This window comes from Panthera tigris, chromosome B2, assembly GCF_018350195.1.
Source record: "Panthera tigris isolate Pti1 chromosome B2, P.tigris_Pti1_mat1.1, whole genome shotgun sequence".
Classification (NCBI taxonomy): domain Eukaryota; kingdom Metazoa; phylum Chordata; class Mammalia; order Carnivora; family Felidae; genus Panthera; species Panthera tigris.
In genome coordinates this window covers 3,489,705-3,508,258 of record NC_056664.1, presented here as the reverse complement: position 1 = coordinate 3,508,258, position 18,554 = coordinate 3,489,705, and the positions used below count along the sequence as shown (strand labels likewise).

At 53.6% G+C, this 18,554-nt stretch overlaps 5 non-coding genes across 5 annotated transcripts; 1 reads left to right on the top strand and 4 right to left on the bottom strand.

The window, feature by feature from the left end:
- Positions 1-1,280: 1,280 nt before the first annotated feature.
- Positions 1,281-1,353, bottom strand: TRNAM-CAU. Its single transcript has one exon. It is a non-coding gene; the product is annotated as a tRNA-Met (tRNA).
- Positions 1,354-3,969: 2,616 nt separating this feature from the next.
- On the bottom strand, positions 3,970-4,042 carry TRNAA-AGC. Its single transcript has one exon. It is a non-coding gene; the product is annotated as a tRNA-Ala (tRNA).
- A 386-nt stretch (positions 4,043-4,428) lies between these two features.
- Positions 4,429-4,501, bottom strand: TRNAV-CAC. The gene has a single exon. It is a non-coding gene; the product is annotated as a tRNA-Val (tRNA).
- A 4,646-nt stretch (positions 4,502-9,147) lies between these two features.
- Positions 9,148-9,220, bottom strand: TRNAR-ACG. The gene has a single exon. It is a non-coding gene; the product is annotated as a tRNA-Arg (tRNA).
- A 9,240-nt stretch (positions 9,221-18,460) lies between these two features.
- TRNAI-UAU lies at positions 18,461-18,554 on the top strand. Its single transcript has 2 exons — positions 18,461-18,498; positions 18,519-18,554. It is a non-coding gene; the product is annotated as a tRNA-Ile (tRNA).

Genomic DNA, 18,554 nt, shown 5'->3' with positions numbered 1-18,554 from the left:
AGAAATGGTCAGGAAAGATCAACACCGATGCTCCAGGCGTCAGAATCTCTTTTCATCCTAATTATCTGTCAGGGATGTTCGAGACGTGGAGTCAGAAATCATGGGAAAAGGCTTTTCTCCATCGTGAAAGAAACCACCTGTTTCTTTTCTCCCTTCCTCGCCTGAACTCAGTAGGTAACAACTCCGATGCACGTGCCCGACAAAGCGCGGAATGAAATCGAGAATGTTTCTCTCCACCACGGACATTTGAGTCAGGCCCGCTGCTTCACCATCCCGACGTCCCGAACTCATCCGGGGACCGGGACCCTGCTACCTGCGCACGTTACGTCCCGCAGCCCGGCTTCCTGCTTTGCCCAGAGAACAATCCATTTCTCAAGCCCTCATGGGCTCTTCCCTTCCCCAGGAGCTCCGTTTTCCACGTAGAAGAAAGGCTGTTCTGTCCAAGACGAGAACCCTGGTGGTGAATTCTAACCTCAACCTGCAAATAGCTCTCCTACCCCCCTCCCCCCCGCCCCAGTCGCCTTGATGGCTAAAAATTACGCTAGTGACAGTGTTAGAAGAACTAAGGCACAAGGATCTCAACAAGCAAGAAGGAAGGAGAGACTGAGAAGTATCTTCAAGGTGCTAACTCTTCTGACTCTTTCCCGGAAAGCTGAACGAACCACCTCCACGCTCCCGCCCCCCTTTACTGTCGACCGATCCCCCCACAGTAAACGTTGTCACTGGGTCATTCTTCATTTTTCCTGTTTGCTTCTTGTCTGTTCCTCTCACACCCCCCCTGCACAGGGATGCAGCTCCGGGAGGGAGGGAGTTTTTGCATTGCTACACTCTTTAATTACTGCCCCCAGAACTGCCCATTAATCAGCTAGATGTGCTCTAGAAATATTTATTGAAGGATTAAAAGAGACAAAAAGGATTTTACACTTCTCTTACCCCTTAATTGCCCTTGGGCGACCTTCAGAGCGGGGAGTTGGAAGAGAAATTTCCCCTGCTTCTTGCATAAGACAGAGAAGAAGACCAACAACACAGTGTAGCTTGTAGTTTCTGGCACAATCTGAGTTTCTCCAGCGTTCATTTTCCTGAAACCACTGGGAAGCCCAACGAACTACAAAACTGATTTCACTGTCCTCAGCAAGTACTGAATCAGTCTTGAAAAAAAAAATCCGTATCAGGAGCCACTTGATAATTTTACTTTGTGTTCTTTCTTTCTTTCTTCTTTTTTTTTTTTTAAATCAAAGTAATTTTAGGTTCTGGCCAACCGTGAAGAAAAAGACTCAGCTTGCCCTCTCTGAGGCTCGAACTCAGGACCTTCAGATTATGAGACTGACGCGCTGCCGGCTGCGCTAAGAGGGCAGCTTGTAGGGGGTGCTCCCATTTAAAGTAAAATATCAAATATTTTCCAAGCACCGCTGCTTTATTGGTTTCCAGCTTTCAAGAAATACAATCGATGCTACTTGAAAATCACTCCATATAAGCCAATGCTGCACCCGAAGGAATTTACGCCCAAGATCCGTGAAGTCCAGGCTTTTCCGGGAATCTGCCCAAGCCTAGGTCCATCGGGGCTGCAGGACGGGGGATAGTAATTCCTGGCTTTTGCTGCTCCGGGGTTCCAGTGATGTGGTTGTTCCTGCCCTCGGAGATCTCAGGCGATCTTACGCCTTCCAAGGTCTCCTTTGTTGGAAATAAACATACGAGGTGCTTATTTAAGAGGAGTTCACAGCCTGGAGGACTAATGAATGAATGAATGAACTAATGAATGAATATAAGTGAGTAAATAATCCTCACATTTGTCCACAGCCCGTACTTCTCTGTCTTCCTCTGTTTTACCTCCCCTGACATCTACCTGACTGGAGGCATCCTCCCTGCGAAAAGCACAAACCAAACGTAGTAAAAGCCTTGCTCTTTGCTTTGCTTTGTGACGCACCAGTAATTATAGAGAGATCTGTGGAGCTTATCTCACAGAGTCCAGTAGGATTCGGGCAACACAACTATTTATCAAAATCTGCACTTCCCAGATATAATGGAGGTTCAGATAAATTCAGTATTGCTCCTAATTTCCCAGAGCTGCTCAGTGGCAAAACCCGAATGGAGAAGCAGATTTGTTAGACTGCACCGTGGGAGCTCTTTCTCTGCTCCAACTCAAGACGTCGCTGTTGTCCGCAGTAGCCCGTCTAGCCCTCTGCGTGCCGGCCTTTGGCCTTAGACTTCCAAGTCAGTTTTCACTCATTCTCCTCCTGCAACTCCCACATCCGGGGACTTCATAATTACCGAACTTTGTTCTTGTGCAATTCTTTTGCATCTATCACTTGTCTTCCGTTAATTCAGGACTTATTTGCTGGGGAGATGCTCTTGGCTGGGCCTGGTGCTCAGCTCAGGAGCTCCAGAAGGAATCTGGCGACCCCAGCCCACAAGAGATGGGAAGGAAATGATGCAATTCCCAGTTTCACCACTTTCTCCCCGCCCCCCGGGCATTTACAGATAGATAACTCTGTAAACTCCCGAAGTATCAATTTTACACCTTTAGAAGTTCCATCTCTTGGGTGAACAGACACCAAATAATTACACCACCTCTCTCTTTATATGTGGAGAGTTTCTCTGCTTTGAAATCTACTTTGTCGGATATAAACATACCCAGTTCACTTTTTTTTTTTTCCTTAGTGGCTTAATTTTCCCCATTCTTTTACTTTTACTCTACCGAAGCCATTATATTTGAGGTGAGTTTCTTATAATCAGCACATGTTTGGGCCATGGTTTATTTTTCATACATTCTGGCCATCTCTAGTATGTAACTGCTGTGTTTAGACCAGTTACGTTTAATGTTATTAAGGATATGTTTGTGTATTAGGTCTATGATTTTTACTTTGTTCATTCTGTGCTTCATTCTCCTTTTTCTGTCTTCTTACTTCCTTTTGACTTTTAGAAACACACTATTAATTTGTCTTTTGTGTTTGTGTGTGTGTGTTTTTTTACTATACCTATTTGTATAGGTATGTAGCCATTATCTAGGTTATTAATAATAGCAGTTGGCACATGTATTACCCTATACATACTTAACATTTTGCAGTCTATTTTAGAATCAATGTCATACCATTCAAGTCGAACCTAGAAACCTTATCACCTTTTAGATTCCTTAACTCTAACCCATTTGTGTTGTGAATATAGTATATTTAGATGAAATGAAAATTAATCAGTGTTATAATTTTTGCTTTCGGTTATCAGGACCTTACTTAAAAAATTATAAAAAGGACTTTGAAGAGCTCCAGAGAATATCAGTCTATCATACTCGCCTTTCTGCTGAGAAATTATTCCTTCACCTATTTTTTAGTGGGTCCTGTGTCTAATATGAAGCTTGAACTCACGATCCTGAGATCAAGGGCCAGATGCTCTACCGACTGAGCCACTCCGGCACCCCTTCCTTCACTGCCGATGCTCCAAATTCCCTGTCAATTCTCTTCAGTCCAGTTTTTTTTTTTTTTTAAAGGTGTTCTGATATCAGTGGATTTTCTCGGTCCTCTTTCAAGTGAGAAATGTATTTATCTCACCTTCATGTCTGAAGGATATTTTTGTTATAGATAAAATTTCAGCTTAACAATTATTTTCTTTTAGCATTTAGAAAAACATCCTTCCCTGTCTTTCTAGCTTCCATGGTTTCTGATAAGAATTCCACAAACATGCAGATTGTGGTTTCGTTCTCCCCTGGCAGCTTTCACGTGCTTTTCTTTCATCTTCAGCGGTTTGACTGTGATGTGCTCGGGTGTGATTTTCTTTGGATTTATCCCTCTTGGGTTTACTGGACTCTCTGAATCTGGTTTAGGCGCGTTGCACGTGCCTGAGCCGTGTTGCACTTAGGGCCGGGCTGCAAGGGACAACGGAGAAAAACAGCAACTGGCAGTGACTCGTCCTTCGGGGTCATAGATTTTACAACCTAACAGTCTACGTGCTAGGGGTTTGTGGGGCCGAGGCCAAAAGTGGAGAATGTGGGCATCGATCCCACCACCTCTCGCATGCTAAGCGAGCACTCTACCACCTGAGCTAATTCCCCGGACATACACTGTGGGTCCTTCCAAGTTTTCTTTAATAAGGAGATGCGTGGTCTCCATTATTCCCCATCCTTGGGGATCCAGAGTACCGGGCGGGTCAAGTTCATGGACGCGGAACGTGGATTCAGCTGAGCGCGCATCTTCTCGAGACTCGCCAGGCCGGGGGAGGAGCGGTCACCGGTCCCTCCGCGGGGGGCGGAGGGGGACAGAGTCGCCAAAAGATCTGGTGCCGCCAGAACCTCCCGTCGCGCGCTCTCCGGGACAGAAGCGCGCCCTTTCGGGTCGGGAAGGAGTCCCCCGGGACGGGACCCCCACATCCCCGCGCCGAGGCGGCCTCCGGAGGGGGCGGCGGGACGGCCCCGGGTCGCGGAGGCAAAAAGACGCACGCTGTTCCCGCCCGGTCTCGAACCGGGGACCTCTCGCGTGTGAGGCGAGCGTGATGACCGCTACACCACGGAAACCCCGCGTGGGGGCGCCTCTCCTCTGTTCCGGGATGAGCCTTCGCCCGGGTAAACGTGCGCCGCCTGGCGGTCCCGGTCCGTACTGCAGACGAACAGCCGGACCCCGAATGTGCCCCACGGAAGGGCGGAGAAGCACGACCGCCGCGGAGCGTAGGCACCAAACTGCTCCTGGGGGGATGCGGACGCGGAGGGTACCCGGGGGAGGTGGGGGAGGTGGGGGAGGTGGGGGGAATGGGGGAGGGGAGCGCAGGCGCGGCCGTAGGAACGCCCTGGGAGGAGGGCGAGGCCTGTTTAATTACTGGAGTGAACGACGAAGTGCCTCGGGGCGGCCGGGCGGGGACAGCGGGGTCCCCGCAGCCGCACTGCGCCCGAGACGGGGTTGGGGGGACGCGAGCCCGCCCTCTCCCCCCTCCCGCGCCGTCCTCCCCCTGCCGGCGGCGGCGACCTCCACGCCCCGGGGCAACCGCGGGGCTTCTGACCTGCACGGCAAGTTCAAACGGAGGTAATAACGGACTTTGGATTTTTTGTTTCTTCTTTCTCGGCGCAGACGGGACGGGGAGGGGAAGAAGCCCGACAGGCCGCGATCCGCGGGACGGAAGGCGGTCGCAGGCAGGCCGCGAGGGGCGTCCGAGCCCGGGGATGCGCCGACGGCCACTCCCGGTTCTCCGGGCCCGAAGAAGCGGATTTCGGGGGTGGCGGAAAGGGCCCCCTGCTCCCCGCGATTGAGATTTGCGTGAAGGTTTATTTAGCCCGGGAAGGAAAGGGAGAAGGATGACGCCCGATGTCAGATGGAGGCAAGTGTGGATCGGAGGCCTCTGCACGGGGCGGCCCTGAGATCAGAGTGACGGAAACGAAGGCTGTGACCCAGAGTTGTCGGAGAAAACGCCCGCAGGCACGTCGGGAACAGGCGGTGCGTGGCGGCAGGCCGTTAAAGGTGCCTGGGCCTCACCCCTACCATCGTGCTTCCACGTTTTAATGACACCCAGGGCGAATTCCTGGGGATCGCCTGCTAGGTCACAAACAGAACCAATGAGAACCTTTTCCAAGGCCACCTCTGTGCCCCAAGACAGCTATTTGTCAAGGGACCCAGTCAGCGGCAGGTTGACCCAGTCACACAGTAAATGCCCAGCAGAAAATGCTGTAGGGTAATTCCTTCCCCAGCAGGTGTCAGATCTAGTGAGAGTTCCAGCAAGGGCGAGTTCGGGAAGGTCATGACTCCTAGCGGGCTGGCCCGTGGGACGTCCCTGCATCTCATCCCACGCTGACAGCCTTTCCTCTTCTTCACCTTGAGCCGAAGCCTTAGACACACCAAGAGCCCAGCATGAGGTTCTGGCAACAAGGGCCAGAGAGGTCCCCACCTCAGCTGTCAGCCTCTCAATTCTTCTGTGTCCAGACTTGACTCTCTTGCATCACGGAGGCCATTACTCAAATGTCACGGCCTTAGAGAGCCCTTCCCCGACCTCTCCAGCTACATCAATGCCCCACCTGTCTCTCTCTTCATCTTTTTTTTTTTTTTTTTAATTCTGTACCGGAAAGTATGTGAAATTGCTGTTACATTTTCCATACTTCCTCTAGAGTAAAGGCTTCTTGAAAGGTTGACGGTCTAGATCCTGTCTAAGACGATGCTGGTCCCAGCTATCGCCTGTTCAGACATTGGTGACATGGAGGGGACAGTTTCCCTCTGTCTTGTACTCTTTCATAGGGTCAATTCAAGGAGGAACCATTCTTAAACTGAGGCCACATGCTCGCTAGGGGGCCCTCTGGTGTCCTGGAACGGACGAGATAATTGCGCACAGCCGAAAGGAGGCAAGAACACGTCACCCGTGGCGTTTTTGAATACTCGTTTCTGCTTGGCAATCACACAGCACCCCTTTTGGAGCTCTTAGTGGCTTAAGGAAGAGGCAGTTGCCACGATTAATTTGTAAGAAATGGAAGTGATCGGGTTTTGCTAGTGGCCGGCTGTGATCATGTAGCGGTTAATACTCAGGTGGTGACTGTGGCGCCCTCAGTGGGAATCTGAGTGTGGCAGTCTGGAATCGGTTCATTGCCTCCACCCCCGAAACTGAATCTAAGGCTTTGATCGGAAGCTGGGTTTTCTTCCATTCAGAAGAAAATCTGTGCTTCTTTCCGGGCACTGCCTGTCAAATCAGGCCAGAAGGGGAAGAAAAATCTGAGCTTTCTCAATTCGTTGTTCTCTTTCTCTGTGCACCTCCACTCAAGGCGGTGCTCACAACTGTTTTGAGGATGAGAAGCCGTTCATCTGCTTTAACCCAAGAGAATCTGCCAAGTCCCTGAAGAATGAAACAACAGGGTTTGAAGGCAAATTAGGAAGGACTTGCTTTTGCTCGAGCGTGCACGGGAAAAAATTCCAGGAGTGAAGGTGTTCGACGGGCCAGCCCTCCTCACGAATGGCTTTGGATGTCAGGATAAAGCATTTGGACAGTCTCTGTAGCTAAGTTTGCTGGTAAATGAATTTAGTCTGGGCTGTATCTGAGTTTGCATTTCAGTAACATGCTAACAGGGGGCAGCACTAAGCTGAGCGCGAAGGCCGGGAGGCCGGGAGGTCAGGGCATTATCGTGAGGGTCTGGCCAGAGGTACTCTCCAGTAACTCTGTTGGGGTTGGACACCTTTACTCATCCGGCAAATATTCATTTGAGGGCCTACTGCATGCTGTCGGGCGGGGCGGGGCGGGGGTCAGAGTGCGTCCCTAGATGCTAGATGGCATTGACCCCAAAGCCCTTGGGTGTGAAACTCTTTCGAATCTGATCTCATATGGAATTCTATGGAGAGGTCCCAAGGAACCACTGCCCTGTGCGTGGAGAAAAGGCATTCCGTAATGCAGACATCGGAGGAGGAATTGGGCCTCGGTTTTGAGGTCCGATGAAGGAATTGGTCCAGCAGGGTGATCGGTGGGACTTTCCTCTCCCCGTCGGAAGACCCCAATGTGGGGGTTCAACGTGACTTTATTTTCCCGTGTGCAAGATGTCAATCGACATCGCTGTTTTAAGAACAAAATGAATCCAGGCAACAGAGACGTTAGGAAGACGTGTTACCCCCACGGTCCCCTTCGCAAAGAGCAGGTTTGGGACTGCAATCAGAGGCTGAAGCCAATTTCAGGAGAATGAAAATGCTTCCATTTTGGACACAAAGGTGGGGTGCACCCCGGGAACGGGGCAGGAATCCAGCAGCAAAGGGGCCGGAAGTACCTGTTTGCCACTGGTCAACCTGATGGTCTGGGAGAGGAAGAAGTTTTGTTTTCGGCGGGTCTGGGAGGGTCACCCGAGTACCGCGTCACAGCAGGAAGTGGGTCTAGACACAGGCCAGGCTACGGGGCGGACAGGGTGGGTTGGGTTGTAAGTGGGGTCATCGCGGGAGGCAGAGGGCATGGGAACTTTCCCACTGCAGGGTCCCCTACCTGGAGAGGTCTGATTCAGGTTCGTTTTCTTCAAGTCCTTCAAGTCCTATTTTCTTCGAGTCACACGAGCCGCTCACGTCGGTTCCTCGCTGGTGATCTGGGTCATCTGGAGAACGATGACCTTGTGAGGGATTTCCAGCGCAGAGCGAAGCGGACGTACAGAGGGAGGTCTGGGACCGCGGGGTTTGCGAGTAGGAAGCCACTGCGGGTGCAAATCCCTACACACTTGCCCGTGGGAGATACATCGGCGCTGTTAATAGTGGTTGTCACTGGAGCGGCGACCAGTGCTGGTGGCATCTGAGTTTGGACTCCAGGAACGTATCTCCGCTTCCAAAAGTTTAAAGACAAAGTTTGGGCCGCCAGGATGGAAGGAGCCGCTCAGCCCAGGCCCTTCTGTTCTCTTTTCTGTCGCCCGAATTCTCTCCGCTGCCCCCTGCGCTCGTCCAGCGTTGGTCTCGAAGTAGGATAGAAAGTCCGTCCCTTTACTGGCCGGGATCCTCTCTCTGCCATTCTGTCGGCTGGCCCGCTCGCGTGTGCGTCGGTGACCCCCCCCCCCCGCCCCCGCAGTGGGGACGAGCCCTGAAGCAGCAGCGGCCACAGGGACCTGTCACTTTGGAGGCCTGGGGCTGGAGGGGCGCGATGCGCAGGGCGCGCACTGCGCCACTGGGGGCGGCTGCGCTGCACCTGCGGGGACGGGGGGAGCTCCGCTGCGTCTGGGCCCCCGTGCCGCCCAGCTGAGCCTAGCCCCGTACCCTGCCACTGGGTAGCCACAAGGTCCAGGTCGTCCCTGTCACCGTGAGAAGGGCTCAGGGCCTCCCAGCTGCTTTTCTCTCGGGGAGGGGGGGGGCGTTGTGGATGATTCCCGTGCGTTCTGTCCTCGCCCTCCAGCTTCTCTCCTCCGTCCGGGATGAAGTCGCTGTGGATTGTTGCGGTGTGGATTCCGACGGCCCCGCATCGGAGGAAACGGAGCAGGATTGTCAGAGGATTCGGAGCGGTAACAAAGGGGCGAGCGTTCCCAAACCGGAGACGGTTTCATGAAAAATGGGCTGGTGTCGAAGATGTCATTAGTCCATTTGTGCCAGACTCTGGCCTGCTTCGAACGTCTTCCCTCCGTCCTCAGGGGTGTGGGGACGGAACCAGAGTTCTAATTAATGCAACTCCTCATAATAAAACAGCCCCTGCAGGTGGTAAGCCCCACCGCCCCCTCTGCCCCCAAAAGGACGGAGACGCCGAGCCAGCCAGGAGTCGAACCTGGAATCTTCTGATCCGTAGTCAGACGCGTTATCCATTGCGCCACTGGCCCCGCCGGCGGAGGTGGCCGTTCAAGCATCAGTAATTAGTCTTCCCCAGGTGCTCGAATTCCTCTGTCCCTCGGTTTCTGGGTGTCGCTCGCGTGCACTCGGCCCCTTTCCGGATTCGCGGTCTACCTCGAGGACTCATTAGTTCCGTGTCCGGTCGGCTCAGGGCACTGACCTCGTGGCCGAGCCCCTGCCAACCCCAAACGATGGAGGTGTTGCGGCCTAGCTGTTGGAGAGCTGCCGGAAGCCGGGGGTCGGGGACCAGCGTGACCGCAGGCGGTGAGAAACACCGCCAACCGGGTCAGACTCCTTCTTACCCAGTTTGGGCTTTGTGCCTTCCCGCTGTCGTCGGCGCAGAGCGCCCGGGGCTCCCCTAGATGGCGCTGTGTTGCCCACGGGCCGTTTCCCCGGGGGGTGTCGCTCACTGAATTGCGTGTCCCTTGAGGGCAGCACCCTCAGGGTCAGCAATAACTGAGTTCCCGGTGAACGTCTGTGCCCGAAGAATTGAGGGAGAGCAAGGCCTGCGTGCAGGCGTGTGAATCCACGCTCTGCTAACCCGGAGGTTTCGGTGGAAGCCCCGAGGAGTTCTGGGCACAGCGCTGCGGCTCTGGTTTCCTGAGTTCGGCTGTGAGGCTGCCGGGGCTGGGCAGGCCCAGCAGGTCTAAAGCTAGTGACGCACAGTAGGGCTGGGCTGGAGCCAGTGGCCGAGAAGCTTCCTAAGCGAAGAGAGTGTCTAGCCTGATGGGACGGAAGAGAAAGCTGAGCGAACCAAAGGCACACGGGCCTGGCAGTCTTCGTGGCACCTGTGTGGTTGCTTTGGAGTTTGTCCCGATGCCGGCGACCAGGAGGGTTTAGAACTGAATGCTGACACACAGCGTCCGTGACATCGGCCTCTAAAGATGCCGCCCCAGTAACAGGAAACCTTCGGCAATGGATCCACAACCAGTGAAACCACAACATTCAACGGCCCAAACGAAGTGGATTCTTTGCCACACGCAACAAGCCCAGAGGGTGAGGAAGCCCAGCGCGTGGTTAATTCAGCGGCTCCACGATGTCCTCGGGACCCAGACTTTTAAAAAATCGTTGCACCCTGTCCTGTCTCAACAGATGGATCTCACGCTCCAGCCGGTTTCCCTGCAGTTCCTCAAACTCTCACGAGCTTTAAAGTCCAGAAGGAAAACAAAACAAAACAAGACGAAAACCCAGACAGGCCTCTTTCCTCTGTCTCTTGTGGAGGACAAGGTCTCCTGTCTGCTCCCGGTAGATTTCCGGCTAGATATGCATAACTGGCGGGAATTATTTTCCGGAGCAGGCCCACTGTGGTTGATTAGGTCAATCCTAATTCTTCTTCTGGAGCCGGGAGTGGGGGTCTATCTCCTCCAAAGCCGAGGAGGTGGAGGGGATTTCGTCATGCGAAGGAAAACATGTTTCTGTTGGAAAGGAGGCGTGGGGGCCGTGCGACTGGCGGTGGGGTCCCCACGCGGGAGTCAGCTCCGTCCCTGGGTTTGACATAAAATGAAATCAATAGCCTTTAAGGCATTTTTGAGAGCTGAGAGCTCTATTCCTTACGTTCACCTACATCAGATCATGGGCCATTTCCGGATCTAACCCTCAGAGAAGTAACGTGACCTGCAGTTTGTATTCGATGCAGGTACGGTAGCCGGACATTCATTGCACCTGACAACGTGTTGACCTAGGGATCGGAAGCATGTACTTTGGGCTGTTAATGATGCCGCGCGTCACAGATCTTCACGACCCCGGAGTGAGACGATACCGCAGTGTCTAGGTCTGGAGTGTCCGCGGCCAACGTGTGCCGCACAGAGCACGGCGCTGGGACTCAGCCGTCTGCTCCCCCGGGACGGAGCGGGGGCCTTCAACTCTTAAAACTCTCTCAGTAATTTATGCTACTAAGTTTGCAAAACACACACCCCTCACTGGTTCCCACACGTAGTTTTGTGGCATCTTCAACGGCTGTCGGCGTTTTTAATTTATTTCGTCATCGTGAGCGGCTCCTTTCGGTCATCGCCGCAGTTTAACGTTTTCCGACGTGAGGCGGACCCTCTCTTCTCGTCGCCATCCAGGAGAAGGCGCTGCTAGGGAAAGGGAAAGGGACAGCCGGCTGGGACAGAGACCCAGCTTCACACCCGGACCCTGCCTTTTATCAGCTATGCGGTGTGAGGGCGACCGTCACTTTGCAGGTTTGTTGGGAGATTAAATAACGTGGGCAGGGAAGGTCCTGGTGGATCTCGGCTGTAAGACGTGGTCTCCATTGACAGCCACGTCCGGTCCCCTCCCCCTGCCGGCCCCCAGCTTCATGTCAAAAACTCAAACTCAAAATAACTCAGTAACTCAGAACTCAATCACTGCATAGGTATTTACCAAGCAACGTGTGAAACGCTAAGGATTCGCAGATGAAGCTGAATCCCCATTTTCTCGAGGAGCGAACATCCAGCCAGAGAGAGACAAATCGAAACTCATCAGCACAGTAAGACAGGAGACCGGTCATCCCAGAAACAAAGAAGAAAATGTGTTGTTACCAGCATGGAAACGAGGCACCGAACTCCGGAGGGGAAGTCGGCGGGAGCTCTGCCTGACCGGGTCACAGCCGACTTCGTCTTGAAGGAGAAACACATCTGACCTTGTGAAGAAGGAAGGAAGGGGCCAGGGGGTTCCGGGCGCGCACGCCTGGACGTTCCAGAAGGTGCCTGGCACAGCTGAGGGAAGTTTCACCAGGTGGAACTGTGGTTTGAGTCGGCTGGAGAACGGGAGCCAAGCAGCAGGAAAAGAGCTAGAAAGGCCGCTGGCAGGGTGCTGGCGGCTGCAGATACACTGACGATGTTTTTTTTCCAGATTTGCTGGCTCATTTCTTACACGTTTTAATATTCTTTTTGTTGTTGTTTGCATGTATGACATGCACACGATAAAAAAAAAAAAAAATTAAGGGGCGCCCGGGAGGCTCAGCCGATTAAATGTCCAATGTCAGACTCTTGGTTTCCAGCTCAGGGGCTCAGGGCGTGGTCTCACGGTTTGTGGGATCGAGCCCCGCATTGGGCTCTGGGCTGAAAGTGCGGAGCCTACTTGGGATTCTCTCTCTCTCCCTCTCTCTGCCCCTCCCCGGCACGAGTGCGTGCGCGCACTCTCTCTCTCAAAATAAATAAATACACATCAAAAAAATAAAAATAAAAAATTAGGGGCACCTGGGTGGCTCCGTTGGTTAAGTGTCTGACTTCAGCTCAGGTCATGACCTTGCTGTTCATGGGTTCAAGCCCGGCATCGGGCTCTGTGCTGACAGGTGGGATCCAGGAGCCTGCTTCGATTCTAGCTGTCCTCCCCCCCACCCCCGCCCAAATCTCTTGTGTAGCCTGGATTCTACCAAAGCTTTCTTTGAGTCTAGGAGCTACTCATGCGTGTTTCCAATGATTTTCATTGTTTAAGGTAGTTTAGATCTGGTTTCGTTCCCTGCACCAGAAAGAGTCCTGAATAATACAACGGTGAAGAGATTCCACTCGTGAAATTTCCAGAGGGCAGAGAAGTTTTTGCCAACACTTGGGCCTCACAGATGGGGAACGAGCTTTGTTACCTTTAGGAGACTACTTCCGGGAGACCGGGAACGGCGGGGTGCGGGTGGCTGGGCCTCAGGAATCTTCAGGGTGAGGAGAAGGTTCTCATTTCAAATCCCTAAGAGCCAAAGCACACTCATCCCTCCCGGGACCCCACCTGGGTCTTCCCTCTTGTGAAAACGTAAACTCCTGGAATCCTAGCCCGTATCTGAACACGGGTTAGTCACAGGCCAACTCCTTCTGGTCTCACGCGGTAATGAAACACGAGTGCGTGTCGCCGGGAAGCCTTGAGTTACAGGTTGGGCGAGATGTGTCTCTTACAGTTAGCCTTCTTGCCACCACCGAGGTCAGGCCAGCCCAGTTTACCCAGTTTCCTCTACGACTGTTGCCGGGCCTCATCGGCCACTGGTGTTTGCTTGGGTTCCACTTGGATTGGCTTCCGTAAAATACACCAGAGCCAACAAGTGACGGAAGCTGCAGAAACAGGGAATTCCCGAGGAAAGAACGACGGTTTTGAAGCTGGAACACTATGCTACTTGATACATGTCAGGAAGTTTAACGATGAACCATTTTTCAAAGCAGGTTTGACCAATGGGAGCGTGGTGCAGGGAGCGGACTACTCTGTCCATCCCGTCTCCCCCGCACCTGCCCCTTGTCCTGCTAGAATCCGTCTTCCAAATCCTCTCTCATACCCAAGACATGGCTCTTACCGAAGATTCAGGAGAGTGGATTCTGTGGCTTCGGTGAAGGCAAAACTCTGACTTTATGGAGTAGGAGCAGCCGCGGTGGGCGGGCGACATGCCACTGTGCCCAATCCAGGCCCAGAACCACTCATGGCACCCAATCCAGGCCCAGAACCACTGCACCCAATCCCAGCCCACAACCACTGCGCCCAATCCAGGCCCAGAACCACTCATGGCACCCAATCCAGGCCCAGAACCACTGCACCCAATCCCAGCCCACAACCACTGCGCCCAATCCAGGCCCAGGACCACTGCACCCAATCCCAGCTCACAACCACTGCGCCCAATCCAGGCCCAGGACCGCTGCACCCAATCCCAGCCCATAACCACTGCGCCCAATCCAGGCCCAGAACCACTGCACCCAATCCCGGCCCACAACCACTGCGCCCAATCCAGGCCCAGAACCAGCAGCACTTGAGGGCAAGGGCTGAGCCCCACAGGTGATTGCTCTGCATTCAGGATCTACCCCCAGGACTTGCAGAGCCCCGAGAATGTTCACCAGATAAGAAAAACAGTGTGGCGCTGAGCGAATGGATCAAGGAGGGGGTAGAGAAAGGTGATGTTCGCTTCCTCGTGTGAGCTCCTTGGTTTCCGGATGTATAGACTGTGCAGCAATAACCCAAGGAACACACGGGTCCCTGTGAGGAAAGAAAGGCAACGACGACCTGTGTGGTCAGCTTTATGGCCTGAGGGCTCAGTCCCTTAGGGGCTACGTCACCCTACCTCCCCGACCCTGTTTCCTCCAGTTCATTTGCATTGGATTCGCTTTCTCCTCAGTCGTCCCCGACCCGCTTCCGAGGGGCTCTGCCCAGAGGACCACCACCCCGGCCCGGTACCAGTGCATCAGGGGGTCCTCGCCCTCCTATCCCCTACCTAGGAGGAAAAAGGTGACTGTGAAGAGAAAGTAGTGTTTCTGGTGCCAGGAAGGGGTTGAGGGAAGGCCAGGAGGATAAAGCTCAGGAAGAAGGACAGAAGAAGGGCGACGATCACGAAAATCCGACCAAATGTAAAATGGTCTGAATTAGGAAGGGAGAGGGGAGAAGGGCCAGCAGCTCCCTCTGGGGTCCCCTTCCTTCCTGGGTCTGAGTTCCTAGAATGCTAAAGAAGCAGGGCACAGACTTCAAGGTGGGAGCCAAGGGCACCTGGTGGGAAGCAGAGGGAGCTGCAGAAAGATCTAGAATAGCGATTCTAGAATGGTGATTCCAGCTGGGCTGGTGTCTCCCCCAGAGGCCTGACGCCCCACTGGGCCCCCATGGGGTGGAAAGAGGGGCCGACAATTCCTGGGAGGGACGGGATCGGTGTGGGGCCCTCCCATTCCAGGGCAGAACTTACTCGATCTTGATGAAGGAATCGGGCCCGTGACGTCACCGCTGCAGATGGCCAAGAGGGCGCTGAACGGGACGGGGGCAGTGCCCGGGACCTCTACCCTCACCCAGGTGGAGAGGTTGAAGGCCCACCACAGCAGGGCCGAGCCCGCGAAGGTGCCCACCAGGATGGGGACGCGGGTACGGCCTATCCCACACTTCACACAAAAGGGTGCTGATTGGAAAAATGTGAGGGGAAGGCACAGGAGTTAGATTTTCTCACTTCCTTTGGGGTTTCTCCCCATCCTTAAACCGCCATCCAAGTCCCATCTCCTCTCAGCTTGCAGAGTTCTGCCTCCTCCCTCCGGCCCTGTCCCCTCCTGTCTCTGGCCGGCAGGGCCAAGAGCCTTCCCCTCGCTGGAACCCTGCACAGGCCCTCACAGCCTTGTGTTGTTACTACGCTTCTTCTGGGTGTCCCTGGGCTGGAAGTCCCTGGAGGACAAGAGCCCCGACTTAACCTCCCATCACACTCTGCCCAGTGCTTTACATGCAAGAAGATCTCAGCCAATACCTGTTGACAGAAAGGGGGAAAAAAAAATAGCAGACGTGAAATCCGTTCCTCGGTGATGTCGAGAGAAGTCAAGTTTTTTTCTGATGCTCAGCTTTCCCTGGCACGGTCGTCGCCTCTTGTCCCCTGTCTTCCTGCTGACGGTCCCGGCTTACCTTTTCTCTTATTTCTTCTTTTAATCGTTCTGTTTCAGCTTTAATCCTGTGACATCCTAACCTCTTCAAGAGTAGAAGCTTGTGGTCCTCTCCCTTGGCGGTCCCTTGGTAGGGACACTCGGTGACATCCTAAGTATGTGAACTCTACCTTCCTCTCTGCTGTCTCTGTTTGAAAAAACAAAAAACAAAAAACATAGCAGGGGCCCCCGGTTGGCTCAGTCGGTTAAGCATCCGACTCTGACTCCGGTCGCGATCTCACAGTTTGTGAATTTGAGCCCCGCATCCACAGAGCCCGCTTCAGATTCTCTGTCCCCCTCTCTCTGCTCCTCCCCTGCCCGTGCTTTCTCTCCCCCAAATCAATAAAACATTAAAAAAAAAACCAAACCTATATCATTTCCCAGGGCGCCTGGTTGGCTCCGTTGTGGAGCATGTGGCTCTTGATCTTGCGGTTGTGAGTTCGAGCCCCATCTTGAGTATAGAGGTTATTGTAAAAAAAAAATCATTTCCCACACCTCTCCACCCGGCCATGTCTTTGTTTTCCTTGGCACTCGTGTACCTCAAAAGTTACGGCTTGTGTCCTTCGTTCTAACGTCTAATACTGACTAGGCAGGAACACTGCATTCCTGTACGAGACTGAAGGTTCCTGTACAAGACTGAAGGGGGCGTGAGAGAGATTACAGGATAATCAGGGAGATACCCGGGGAGATAAAAGTGGAAAACAGTTTTGTGTTAAGGGCGCACTGGTCAGACTGCCCACTTCCGCCCTTCGTCAGAATACTGTTAGCCCACGTGACACCTTTGGCCCCTGCCCCCACTGACTAGCACGCTGCTTGGCCAATGGTGGACACTCGGCAAGTTTGTTGAGGAAGGAATTGATGAGTAAGTAAATATAAAGAATAAGGAGAGGACGTCGCAGAGGGCTGCTAAGAACCTCTCTGGAAGCTTTTAAAATGCAAATTCTGGGAAGGCCAGGACTATCTTGTCCATTCTATTCATTTCAGTGTTCTGAGCCCTAATGTACTGTCACGAGGCAGGTGCTACATAAATATTTTTGGAACGAATGAATGATCCAGGAACACAAGACTCCTCCTCGGGGTGGAGGGATTTGTCACGTTCACTCAGCTGACCTTTCCTGTTAGGTATACACTATGCCAAAACGTTTAAAAATTCAGTTGGAATTTTGTCGAGTGTGCAGTACATTTCTAGCTCAGAACTATAGGTTTTTGTATGAGTCCGTTGTACAATTAAGAGGATAGTCTGCTCATGCCAGTGGCCGGGGAAAGAAGGGATTTTTGTGGCGGGAAATCAGATGTAATTCGACAAGGTAAAGATCGCTTTTGACGACCACGTGCACGTGGAGACCCAATCCTGAGACTCAGGGAGAGTAGACATGGCAAGGTCTTTAAGTTTCAAGGTTGGCGGGAGCTCCATTGGAAAGGGCAACATATTTTCTTGGCTCAATGGCCCCAGGGAGTGTGATTCTTGAGTGCAGCTCAGTACTATGGGGTGGGGTCCACACACAGATTCCAAACCTTTCCCAACCAGAGATCTACAGCTGAGCTGATCTAATCTATAGAAAACAGATGACCACCAGTCACCATTTTCTCAAAGGGTGGCACCCAAATAGTTCCATTCTAGATGCCTTAGGAGAGGTTAATTCATGACCTCCAGTGGACACCTTAGTGCACGAGGCTGACTTAGGTTAGTCTGAGAAAAGATGGACCAAGGCTCAGTCTCCTACACATTTCCCACGTGAGAAAAGCTTAGGATTTTCTCAGGGTCTATGTAGCTCTAAAAAATAATTCTTTGAGTTAGTAGCTTCAGTGCCCAGATCCTCGGGTGCCCAGATCCCCTTTATCTTGTGGAAGACAGTGGGACATTACTTAGTGCTCTTAAGTTCCGTGGTAATCTTGTATCTGAGTTGGAGGACGCCTTTAGGGGCAAATGGTATTTATAAGCTTCCAGAAGAGTTCAGGGGCTCTTTTGCCTCCTTTACACTCTAAACACATAGTACCTTTCACATATGACTCAACATGTTTCTATCTTACAGCACAGTTTTTGTTTGTTTTGACATATCATATGCGCATGTACATGACAAGTGGTAATTTAAAAAAAAGAAGAAGAAAGGAAAGTGTCGGGGATAGAAACGGCCAGCTAACTCCACATAATCTGTCTCCCACGTCACCCACCCCCAAGAAAGACCCCGCACTCCGGGTAAACGTAAAGGCACACACACACACACACACACACACACACACACACACCCTGGAGCTAGCCCCTCCCTCCAACCACTCATCTCACAACTCTCCCAGCTCTGAGGTCTTTAACGTAGTTAGATATTTTTAAAACCTAGTTGAACGTGGCGTTGGGACACCGGGAACTTGGGGGAGCCGATCTCGGACCTGTTCCGGCTGTTTGTCCCGGGCAGTTCCCATGTCCTGCCCCGGGGAGGGACGCCGGGGGTGGGAGGAGCCGCGGGCTCCGGCGACAGGTCGCGGGTCACTCGGCTGCAGCGGGCAGCCCCGCACGCGCCCTCTGGCGGCCGCGAGCATCCTCGGGTGTCCACCAGGTGCTGGGACACCGCGGGGCGGAGGGGGTGGGGAGGAGAGGCGGGGAGCGGCCTCCGTGCGCCCCCCCCCCCCCCCGCCACCGGCCAGCCCTGCGCGTGGAGCGCGGTCCTGGGGGGCCCGTCGGGGTCGCCCGAGCGCGTGCACCTGTGTGTCCCTGGAAGCAGCCGCCGCCGTTTCCGCGAGCAGAGCGCCCTCCGCGCCTTCGGGCCCCGGGCGGGGTGGCAGAGGAACCCGCTCCGCCTGGGCGCGCGGGGACAGCGGGGGACGCGCGGGCTGGGCTCGCTTCCCGCCGGCGGACGCCCCCGCGTAGGCCGTGTAGCTAGCGACCGGAAGTGGGGAGCAGGTGCTCCAGTGGCGCAATCGGTTAGCGCGCGGTACTTATACAGCAGTATGTGTGCGGGTGATGCCGAGGTTGTGAGTTCGATCCTCACCTGGAGCA